We start from the raw sequence: 13,002 nt of genomic DNA, 5'->3' as shown, positions 1-13,002 counted from the left end.
GGAAGCTTCAGGAAGGTCAACTCAGTGATGGTGGCCGCTTGGCCCACAAAAGCCCGTTCCCCACTGCTATGGCACAGACCAATCATCAACAACAGGGATGATAATTCTCAGGGCCTAGGCCAGCAGTTCTCAACCTGTGAATCACAACTACTTAGGGAGTCATATATCGGATATCCTGCATATCAATAATTACATTATGATCATAATAACAGTAGCTAAATTATACTTATGAATTATCAATGAAATAATTTTATGGTTAAGGGTCACTCCAACATGAGGAACTGTATTAATGAATTGTAGCATTAGGAGGGTTGAAAACCACGGGACTACACAGATGGCTCAGGGATAAAGGAACTTTCCACAAAGTCTGATGACCTCAGTTCATGCCTGAGACCCACATGATGAACAGAGAGAAAGGACTCCCATTGTTGTCCTCTGACCTCTGCAAATGTGCACACATGTGCACATGCAAACACACATATGCATTCAACTTAATTATAAAATGTTTCGAAAGCCTCAGCTTTGTGCTCCGGGAAATCTCCGCCTCTCCATCAGTGGTAAATATAATAAAACAATCCTTTTCTCCTATCTAGACCAGCAGCTGGCAAGCAATAGCCTGGGGGTACCTCCTTATGTCCCTGCCTCTCAGATTTCCATATACCATGCATCACCTTGGTATCTTCTTAGCATGCAGACTCACGGTGATCCTCCTGCTGAGATTACAGGTATATACCACCATGCCTGGCTATTTTTTAGCCTTGATTAAAATGAAGAAACCTAAACCTTTGTGCTGGAGCCTCCTTATAAACTGCAGCCATAGTCAGTAGTCCCACAAGGAATCTTTGTCTAGAAACAATTCAATTTTTTTTTCCTCCACACAATGTTGCCAGTCCTGTGAGGGAAGCATGGACTGGTGCTGTGCACAGAGTCATTTAGAAGTCAACACATCTGGGCTTCTGAATGGCCCTGGATGCCTCAAACAATTCACTCTCAGAAGCTGACTCTAGCTTTTTCTCATTTGTCAAGTGGACTGTGGATCCACTGGTAAAATGCCTGCCTAACTTGCACAAGGCCCTGGGGTTGATCTTCAGTGCCCAATAAACAAGACATAGCGGCACAGGCCTGTAATCCCAGAATTTGGGAAGCAGAGGCACAGTGGGGGGAGGGGGCGGTGTTGACATGGCCAAAGGCCTACAAAGTGTGTTTGAGGCCAGCATGGGCTACATAAGAAAGAGAAAGAACAAAACAGGAGTAGAGAGATGTGAAAAAGGTGAGAAGAAAGGAAGAGAGAGGAAAGGAGAGAGAAGTGAAACAGAGTCAGCAAAAAAGGGAAGGAGGGAGGAGAAGAAAACAGAAGAGGAAACCACCAAGGAACTTCAACAATTTCATCCACATACTGGGGTTGTTAGTTTATTGGGGACTTGTAGGTCAGACTTGAGGCTCTTCCCAAACCATCCTTGATGTAATTTCTCTGTAAACCAATCACCATCGTCCTCTTGTTTCAGAGTCCTGCTACTCAAAGGCCATTCTCCACACATCTAATGAACTCCAGCACTTCTGGATGCCCTGAAGCAGCTCAGGATCCCTCTCGCTTCAAATTTCTACCTTGGTTTGCCTTCTCCTCACAGGTGGGTAATAAGCGGAAAGTGAAGAACAGGCGTCTCTCCCTTTGCAAAGCAAGCTACCTTCTAATCCAGTTCTCCTGACCCCTCATTCTCTCTCTATAGTTACAGACTGAGGCAGCATCTTGTCCCGGTTATACAATATTCTGGTTACATTCTCCAGGCTGCTCCAGATTCAGAAAGGGAGTAAATAAAATGCTGCATGCAAGCAAATAAAATGTAAGCCCTGGGTACAGAGAAAACTCTCAGAGAGCAGTCAGGAGCATACTCAGTATGGATAAAGAAGAAGAGGGAGCTGGCACGAGCAAGAAACAGACCGGTGGAAGCAGGAAGCTCTGGAACCCAGAGGGAGAGCAGATGAAATAGGACGCAGCATGCAAGCACGGGACATGGGTCAAGCCTCTTCACTTATTTGAGACTTGGTTTCCTTTGGTGTCAAGTGGCAGAATCCTATTGAGGAGCAGTTGGGAAGCACTGACCTGCCAAGTACTTAACAGGCTACATGAAGATCAAAACCAAAGGGGTTCAGCAGTTTGAGAAGAAAATACAAACTGCTATGGTGTTTGAGTCACTGGTCTCTTTGCTGTGATCAACTGCCTGACAGAAAGGCATCTTAAGGGGAGAAGGATTGACTCTGGCTCATAGATAAAGAAGGAATGCAGTCCATCACGTGGGGGAGGGGGGGAGCTTGGCAGAAGGGGGAGGTAGATCGGAATGCACTACAGCCACATTCCAGCATAGAGTGCACAGGAAGTGGGACAGGGCTACAAAACCTCAACACCCACACCCATCCCCAGTGACCTGCCTCCTCCAAGGAGACTCCACCTCCTAAAGGGTCCACAACCCCTCCCCCACCTCCAACAGCACGACCAGCTGGGCACCAAGCATTCAAGCACAGGAGCCTGTGGGAAACATTTCTCATTCAAACCACAGCAGATGTGAAAGGAACACGGGAACTTTTTCATATCCCTTTGCAACATGGAGTTGAAAGAGCAGGTGTCGCTCTGCCAGTGCCTGTGCTTTGAGCCTGGGTGCTCTATGAGCATCCTCAGCCTCAGTTTCCCAGTCTGCACAGAGAAGGTGACTTCACCTGCCCGGCACATTTGGGGATGGTTCGAACATCTGGGGGAAGCATTGGGACCGGATGACTAACACTCAACAATGTGTGTTCCCTCCTTATCTCAGAGAATTAGAAATAAAGGATGATTACTCCGGGCATAGGCACTGGCCAAGCGGAGGCTGGGAAAGCTCAGGTTTTGTCACAGTCACATAGCTGCATTCCCTGGTCCTGGCAACGAGCATAGTGTATTCATGCGCATCTGTGCCTATGTACATTCTGGGCACACTCCAAGCTTAAGTAGCAGGATTCCGCTCCGTAGGAGAGTGGAGAGAAAAATCCATTCATTCCCTCAAAATAAATGATAGAGCTTTGCTGCCCCTCTTGTCCTGAGAGCACTTGAACTGAAGAGGATACAAACTGATTTACAATCCTGCACCACATGGGGTCGAGTCTCCAGGGGCACCAGGTGTAGTATATCATACAGGAGAGCCTGACTGACACACACCTCTGTCGCTTCCTTCACTCAGTCTCCATTTTGCCTGTCCTCCAGCCACCCCACACCCTTGCTCTTCTCTGTGGTTCGGGGATGGCATCCTGAATGGATCATCCCACTTATATTCAATGCTAAATGCTCCCATTCGTATCTGCAGCCCAGCCTCAACTGTAACTCGAAATTCATATATTCAATCGCCTGCTCTAAATTTCCATGCGGGTATTTAATACAAACTAAACTTGAATAAAAGGACCGTGAATGGATCCTGAAGAACTCTTAAGGCTGCCTCGGACAAGGGAACGATGGAGAGAAGCCAGGTCTTCTCCGTTTGCTCATTTTGGATAGCAGTACCACCCTCTGCCAGGGGACCTAGAAGCCATCCTTCCTCAGTTCTGACTCCATCCATCATCCTATCCTGCCTTACTCTTTCAACATGCATTTTGAGTCTGCTGACTGCCTGGTGGCTCCCCTGTAAGACCTTTAAGTAAACCCTGCCACATTGCCCCTTAAGTACTGCATCTGCAACTGGGGTGCTGGCCTCTTCCCTTCAGTGTACCGTCATGGGACAACTGAGCAGACTAGCAGCTGCTGCTTCACTCTGCTGCTTCAAAGCCTGAGGGTCATGCCTGGTTATTTGCCCAGAAGATGCTACATCAGCGGCCTACACCTGAACACCCTTGTTCACTGCAGTGCTGTATGTAAATGGGCGAGTTATGGAACCAACCCAGGTGTCCAACCACAGAAGAATAGATAAGGAAGATGTGGGGTGTGTACATCATGGGGTGTTTTTCCAATCATAAAGAATGACACAGTTCTGTTACTTACAAAGCAATGGTTGCAACTGGAAACGACCACATTAGGTGAAGAGAGTGGGTTTTCCATCACCTGTGGTTCCTAGATTCTATACAGCCACGTAAACTCATGTATGTATATATGACATTAAAGTAGACACAAGACTGTCTAGAGAGACAAAGAGGGCTAAGGATAATGGAGAGGGGCCAGAAAGTGAGGAGAATGTGTTCAACATACAATACTAAGGTGACACTTGAACAAAAGCTTTAAGATATATTTTAAAAGAAATCAGTTGCCTATTTAGCTTAATAGCTAACAAACAGCAATCAAGAGCTCTCTGCTTCATTCAACAGTAGGCATTTATCATCCCCCTTCACTTGCCTGCCACGGCTGTTAGAAATAGAACAATAAACAAGATCACTCCACCTTAAGGTGCTGCCTCCTACAGGGAATGGGGATGAGAAACAAGGCAGGGCTGTGAGGGGATCTGCTGGCAAGGCATTCTTGGTTCGTTTGTTTGCTTGCTTGCTTGCTTGCTTGCTTGCTTGCTTGCTTGGTTTGTTTGGGGGTTGGTTGGTTGGTTGAATGATTGGTTTGGGTTGTTTGTTTGTTTGTTTAAGATAGGATTCCTCTGTGTAGCCCTGGAAGTCAAGGAACTCACTCTGTAGTTCAGGCTGGCCTCAAACTCAGAGACTTCCTGCCTCTGCCTCCCAAGTGCTGGGATTAAAGCATGTGCCATCACCACCTGGCAAGGACACCATTCTCAGAAGAACCCTTAGAAGTGCCCTTAAGGAGAAAGCAGCACTTAAGCAAAGACCAGTGGGAAAAGGAGAGAAAGCTGTGGGAACACTTGGAAAAGAGCCTCCAGCCCGAAAGAATAGCCCTGCGCAAATCTAACGGCAGGAGGATGCCTGGCATGGGCAAAACACGTTGTGCACATTGTGGAGAAATCAGGACGCTGCTGTGAGCAGTTAGACCTTTGGTCTACATAAGGCCAGAAGATCTTGACAGTATGGATTAAAAGAGTGATTAAAGAGATTAAAAGAACCCGAGAGTGTGACATTTTTAAAGAATTCCTTGTACTGGGGATAGAATAAAGGACTGAATGCAGAAGATAAGTAACAGGGGTGTGTGACAGCCCAGAGTCCATGGGGCTTCGGCTGTGCAGCAGGCACAGTGAGCCCTTCAAGGCTTTGAACTTGTCAGAAGGGATCCGTCCAGAGATCTAACTTCTTCTTTTTTAAGACAGTGTTTTTCTGTGGAGCTCTGGCTGTCCTTGAACTCACCATGCTGGCCACAAACTCAGAGATCCACCTGCCTCTGCCTCCCAAGTGCTGGGATTAGAGGTGTGCACACCACTACCTGGCTGAAAGCTGACTTCTTGTCACTAGAGCCTCAGAGATCTTAGGTGGGCTCCATGAAGAGAAATTCTACATTGCAGTCTCTCTTAGGTCTACACCTTGGGATGTCTTTCTATCTGTCTGATGTTATTTGCCCACCATCTACTGTCTATATTATTTATATCTCTCCCTATCTTTCTCTCAATCATCTACCAGCTATATCTACCATCTCCCTATCCATGCATCTATCAAACATCTAGGTATTTATAACCTACCAATTCAGCTGTCCTTCTAGCAATCATCTACCATCTCTATTATATTTATTGCTTTGTCATTTATCTTTCTATCAGTTATCTAGCTATTCATCTATCATGTCTAACTATCAATTATCTATCATCTAACTATACATTATATCTGCCTTCCATTCATCTACCATCTTTCTATCAATTGTGTTTAACAATAGATAGAAATAATAGCACTCTGTTTCCTGAATACCCTAGACCCCAGTAACAGAATTTTCAGCACAAGAAATTCCTGAATCTTCCTAGAAAGAACTTTCAGAAACAGAGCACAGTGTCCTGAAGTTTAGATCAAGAAGAGACTTAATCATGCCTTCCTTTCCAATTACAATTTTGTCACCTTGAACGGTGTTCAAAGAGAAGTCACGTCTATAAGCAGAACTCCTGGTATCCACAGCGACATTCATCTGTATCCACCCGTGCCCAGTCTCCCCATGCCCCCAAAGCAGCTCTCACCTCCATCTCTACCAGTTACCTGGTACCTTTCCCATATCCCCAGACTAAGAATCAATTTTCAAGTGTCCATTCATTTGACAAATATATGTTAAACCAACCCTCTAGGAGCTGATGATCCACAAACAAAGCACACCAGGCTGCTCCTGACTGCTAATAGAATAGTCAAAGACAGACCAAAAGAAAAGTGAACAAATAAATAAATGAACAAAATCATGCCCAGTGGGGTCAGGGGGCGTGAAGTTGATAAACTAAGGAAACATGATACAGAATCATCACTATCTGAAAGAGCTGCTGTCATTCAAATGAGCTGCGAACACCTAGCCCCCGATTTTGATGGCATTCAATGTACACAGATTTCATGGTTCTCCCACTAAAGCAATGTTCCATGCCTTCTTGTTAGAAATCCTGGCCGCCCTGATGATGCCTAGTTCCATTCCATTTCAGAGACCAAAACCCAACTTCTAAGTCCAGCTTTACTTGAGACATAGCTTGTCTCCAACTCTATAAATCCCACTGTGCAGAGCATGGCACACATGAGACCTGGGTCTACATGTTCAGCCTTGGGGCATATTCATCACTGAGCCCATGGCTTGTTCTCTGAACTGAAATGATCCTGAGTCAGGCTGCTGAGTGCCTCTGATAGCACACTTGGCTGTGGACAGACCAGCTGTGGAGAAGAGGAGGCATTATACTGATGTCTCTGCTACGTGGAACAAAATCCTGTACCATCCTGCTCTCCATCAGTATGCTGAGGTGGAGCAGGCCAGGCTCCAGAGAGAAGAAATGCAACTACTAGTGTTTCATCTTTGAATGGGTTGGGCAACATTGTCCCTGAGTCCTTCTATTCTCTGTCATCTAATTCTTTGGGGAAGAGTCTATCAAGAAACATAGACCAGACATAATCTAACTCTGAATTTCAAACTTTACCCCCTCTGCTAATTCACTGCACAACCTCAGGAAAGTAACTTTCTTAAACCTCAGTGCCTCAACTATACAATATATAGAGAGACACTAGATGATAGATAGACAGACAGACAAATCGATGATAGGTAGATAGATGATAGATGGATAGATATAGATAGATAGATCTCAATAGAGATAATAGAAACAGCAATAGATAGATGATAGAGGATATAGATAAATAATAGGATTGATAACAGAGAAAGAAAGAATATTAGTATATATAGATAGATACATACATATTATTATTGATTACAGAGATATAAATGAATGGTGGAGATGACTAATAAATAGATTTAGATGATATACATAAATAGGTAGATGATATATATGATTGTTTGATAGATATATTGATAAATGACAGGTGAGATAAATAGTAGGATGATTAATTGATGAGATAGGTAGATAATACATAGATATATAGAGATAATAAGTGTAGATATAAATATAGGTTCTACAGAGACAGATGGATAGTTGTAGATAGAGATAAGTGATAGCTTAATAGAGATCTATAGACTTTGTCTTGCTTTCTGTTTCTATGATAAAATATTCTAACAAAAGGAACTTTCTTAGTCAGGGTTTCTTATTCCTGAACAAACATCATGACCAGGAAGCAAGTTGGGGAGGAGAGGGTTTATTCAGCTTACACTTCCACACTGCTGTTCATCACCAAAGGAAGTCAGGACTGGAATTCAAGCAGGAGCTGATGCAGAGGCCACGGAGGGATGTTTCTTACTGGCTTGCTTCCACTGGCTTGCTCAGCTTGCTTTCTTAAAGAACCCAAGACTACCAGCCCAGAGATGGTACTACTCACAGGGGGCCTTTCCCCTTGATCACTAATTGAGAAAATGCCTTACAGCTGGATCTCATGGAGGCACTTGCCCAAATGAAGCTCCTTTGTGATAATTCCAGCCTGTGTCAAGTTGGCACACAAAACCAGCCAGTACAGAACTTAAAGAGAAAAGGGTTTACTCCAGCTCATAGTTGCAGGGGGATGCAGGTCATTGAAGTGAGGAAGGCATGACAACAAGCAGGGGAGGCATGGTGACAGACCAGAGGGTGGGGTCTACATATACATACTACATCTGCACTCAGGAAGCAGAGGACAATGGATACATGTTATGCTTAGCTCCCTTTCTCCATTTATTTGGAATTTTATCATGTGTGCATTGAAGTGAGTTTATGCACATGTGAGTGCAGGTGGCTGAGGAAAACAGAAGAGGGTCTCAGATGCACTGAAGGTAGAGGTCCAAGTAGTAGTGAGCTGTTTGACATGGGCGCTAGGAACCAAACTTGGGTCTCTGAAAGAGCAGGATACAGTGTTAACTACGGAACCAGCTTTCCAGCCTCCTTTTTTGCATTTACACAGTTCAGAATTGCATCTCTAGAAACACCCCATCCACAAGGGTTTGGGTATAAAATTGGTGATGTCAATGGGACAGACAAGCTATCAAATCAGAATGTCAAGAGCTCAAACACAGTTGGAGCCTGTATTAGTTGCTTTCATGTCAATGTGGCACAATGCTGAATACAGCGATGGTGGTGATGATGGTGGTATTGATGGCAGTAGAGTGATGTTGTCAGTGATGACCAGGAGGAAGAGATGGAGGAGGAGGAGACTTACAGAGATGATAATGGCAACAGTGTTAGTTGTTTTGTTGCTGCTGCTTCTGTTGCTTTGATTTTTAAAAGTGGGTTGAAGCTACATATAGAATAAAGAGGTTGTTTGGGCTCACAGTTTCAGAGGTATAAGAGTGGCAAGGAAGAATGTTAACAAGTGGCAGGCAAGGTTCTAGAACAGCAAAGTGAGCATTCACATCCTCAACCACAAACACAAAGCAGAGAAAGACAACTGGAAGTCAGGAGAGACTATAAACACTTAAGTCCTGCTCCCAGGGACATGTTTCCTCTAACAAGGTTCCACAACCTCTCTAGACAGCTCCACCAAATGAGAACCAAGTCTTCAAACACACGAGCCTATTCAGGACAATTTTCATTCAATCCAACTCCCATGATGGTGATTGTGTGGCAGCAATAGCAGATGGTGGTGGTGGTGGTGATGGTGATGGTGATGATGATGATGATGATGGTGACGGCAATGACGACGATGACCATGATGAGGACAAGGAAGACAGTGGTGATGGTGATTATAGTGATGATGATGCTGATGATAACTATAATGACTAGAAGAAGGAGAGAGGGCTGATGCTGCTACTGATGATATTGGTGATGATGGTGATGGTGATGATGATGACCACCATGTCCTCAGCTACTCCTCACCTGCTCACATCTTGACGAAACAAGAAACAGAAGGTAGACAGGAAAAGGTACCTGGCTATAAGACCTCAAAGCCCACCCCAAGTCACCCACTTTCTCCAATGGGGCGCCACCCTAAAGGCTCCACAACCTTTCAAAACAGTGTCACCAGCTAGGAACCAAGTGTTCAAAAACACATGGAACGTCTTGCATTCAAACCACAACACCTACTTTCTTATGTTAACTTCATGACTCTTATCCCTGCCTTCTTCCTCTTTATGGTAAATGAGTATGATCATAGGGAACAAGTATTTCCAACTCCAAATGTCAGTTATTGAGCAAGAAGTGATATGGACAAAAAGGTATAAAATTTGCCCAGGAAGAAGGGATGACCTTCCCAATATCCTGTCTATGCCATGGGCAGCTTCCCTTCCTGAATGCAGGTGGTGGAGCACCTAGGTTAGACAATACTTACCAAGGGTGGGTTGGCTTGTTGTATGAGACTGAATATGACTTGCATTCCCTTAAATGCTAATCTGCAGAGCTGTCCACTTCGTTGCACTGCTCTGTGGCTTACACCTTTGATCACTGTCTGGAATGCGAGTCTAAGAGCAAAGCCTCCCTTCCTCATGCTGACTCCTTCCCATGGACTTTTGGACTATCTCCAGGTTTTTGCCTTTGTTAACAGTTCTGCTGTGAGCATCATGGGACATCTCTGTCTCCTATAGAAACATCCTAGCTATTGTTGGTTCTTTACTCTTTTGAAGAACCTTCGGAGTCATCTTAATCAAGGTCTGTAGGGAAAATGAACCCTGCTTGGCTTTACTCTGGCAATTGTCTAAATTTACAGAACAAGTTTGCAGAATGGATTCTACGAAATTAAGAATTCTTATCCATGAATATAGTCTCTCTCTCTCTCTCTCTCTCTCTCTCTCTCTCTCTCTCTCTCTCTCTCTCTCTCTCTGTGTGTGTGTGTGTGTGTGTGTGAGAGAGAGAGAGAGAGAGAGAGAGAGACAGAGACAGAGACAGAGACAGAGACAGACAGACAGACAGAGAGACAGAGAGAGACAGAGACAGAGAGACAGAGAGACAGAGAGACAGAGTTACCTGGCTACCTGTTTACCTGTGGTGGGCTCCTTTGTACATCTGAACCAGCATGATTTTCCCAATATAGTCTCTCTCTCTCTCTCTCTCTCTCTCTCTCTCTCTCTCTCTCTCTCTCAATACCACTTTCAAAGGCTTTCTATTTCTCATTAGATGTGTTTCAGATTTATTTCTAAGTTTCTGGCATTCTCTGATATACAAATATAATCATTTTATTTCTTCTTTTGTATCTAAGCACATGCCAAGTATGATGCATTTTTCATACAGAATCTTCCTCGTCTATGCTCAGTTGAGTAGGGTATTGACTTCAGTGTTAGGTGAGCAGCCCTAGGAATGAGACTTTCATAGAAGGCAGACTACATTTGATTCTGGCCCAACCAGTCAGCTGTGCAGCTTTGAGTCAATTCCTTGCCTTCCCGGGACTTAATGTGTCCTGTGGTGGTTTATATATTTTTTTTTAAAAAGCTACTATCAGGACTCCTTCCTATACAGTCATTTCCCACTGAGAAGTGGGAGCTATCCTCTGTTCCTTTGTTCTATGATGTCTTTGACCAGCATAAGCAGTGGGTGCTGAATGAATTCCATGAACACAGAGTTTCTGTGCAGTCCCTTGAAGTGCTCACTCTGAGAGGAGCTAGCATCTATGTAAGAGAAGACTACCATGCTATCAGGAAGCTCAAACCGGTAGTATGGTGATAGCTGGCCAGAGGAGTGATAACTGAATCAACCTCCAGTTCCTCTAACCGCTTCACTCAGGAGATCTAAGGGTGAAGATATGCCCCATGATATCACAATAGACTGGAACAATCAGACAGTCCAGAAAATGACATGGGACAGTATCGTCTGAAGTCACCAGATGATGTGGGGGTTATTCAGAAACAGTCAGCATCAGATAAAACCAGTGACTTTCAGGCTCAGAAGCCAGAGCCCTGGCTTGGGGGATTCCTTGTCAGATACAAGACTGGTTTCCAGGGCTCCACACTTCTTTGAGCATTACCTTGCTATGATGTCATTAAGCATTATCCTAAGAAAATGCAATCAAACGCCTGAGATGGTGACCTGTGCATAGAGTCTAAGCACTTGGGAGACTGAGAAATGAGGCCCACCATGAGTGTGAGTTTGTCATCCTGGGCTCTATGTAAATTCTAGACAGCCTAAGCTAACATACAAAGTGAGACCCTGTCTTGATGAAAGAAACAAAGGAGTGGGAAGGAGATGACAAAGGGAGAGGCAAGAGGGATGAGATAGTTTGAATGAGAAGTGTCTATCATGGTCTCCAGTTGGTGGCACTGTCTGGGGAGGTTAGGTGGTGCAGTCTTGCTGGAAAAAGTATGTCACTGGAGGTGGGCTTTAAGATTAAGAGTCTCACGTCACTTCCAGTTTTCTCTTTCTGCTTTCTGCTGTGGCTTAAGAGGCAGCTCTCAGCATCTTGCTCCTGCTGCGGTGCTAGTCAACTGCTACCATGCCTCCCCACAGCCAGGATGGATTCTAACCCCCCCCCCAAAAAAAAACCCTTCCTCCTGTAAGTTTCCTTGGTCCAGATTCTTTGTCACGGCAACAGAAAAGTAACTGACCCAGGAGGTGGACCAGGAAAGCAATTGAAGCAATGCTGAATAAGACTTGGATAAAACTGGGAATGACTGACGGGAGAGTGAGGAGAGAACTCTGCTACGCAAACAGGAAGTCAGCCCTAGAGGACCATAAGGAAGTGAACACCCACCCACCCACATGTCCTCCCTCCTGCATATTATCCTTTTCTGTAGAACATGATTTTAGTCTAGGTCAGATGTCTTTCACATAATTCAAAATTACTTTCAAGTTTTTGCCAATAGTATGGTTTATTCCATATACCCCCTTACATTAGCCTACTTCATTATGTAAATGAGTTTTAAGGTTAATTGTTTTTCTTCCAGTATACTCTCAAATACAAGCACAATTATTTAAACAATATCCAAACACTAAAAATGACCCCTTTTGTTAGAATACTCCACTAGATGACCCTCTGTGTGCGGGCACAGGGATTCACTTGGGTGTGTGTGTTCACATGCAAGAAAGGTGCATGTATGTAGAAGCAGAGATCAACCTCAGGCCTCAGACTGCATCCACTTTCTTTATTTGGAAGGGGCTCTCACTGGCCTGGAACTCACAGGTAAGCTAGGCTGGCTGATCATCAAGACACAAGGATTTGCATCTTTCTACCTCCACCTGCGAGGAATCAAAGCATAAGCCACCAAACCTGGCTAGTTTTAGTGGGTTCTGGGGGTGTCACACTCTGATCCTCACCAACTGAACTGACTCCCCAGTCATGACTCCTAAAGCCTCAAGGTCTACAATCTAATCTACTTCAAGATATACTGATTTGTTCAAAATTTCATTCATTCTAGGTGTCTATGTTGCTTTCTCCCTCCACACTGAGATCTTCCCTTCATCTTGAAAGCTTTTCCTTGCTCTCTATATTGATAAATCCCCATAGTTTACTCAGATCCCTCTATGATTAAAAAAAAGAAACCCATTGAACATTATTACTAGACTCTAAACAGGGCACTAAAATCAGAATGTTTTGAAACTCAGGATGTGTTATGAACAAAACCCAAGGAACCCCTTCTTTTTTTATGTTTTT

Source organism: Mus pahari, chromosome 14, assembly GCF_900095145.1.
Source record: "Mus pahari chromosome 14, PAHARI_EIJ_v1.1, whole genome shotgun sequence".
NCBI classification, from domain to species: Eukaryota; Metazoa; Chordata; class Mammalia; order Rodentia; family Muridae; genus Mus; species Mus pahari.
The sequence above is the reverse complement of the archived record's forward strand: the minus strand, read 5'-3'. Positions refer to the sequence as shown.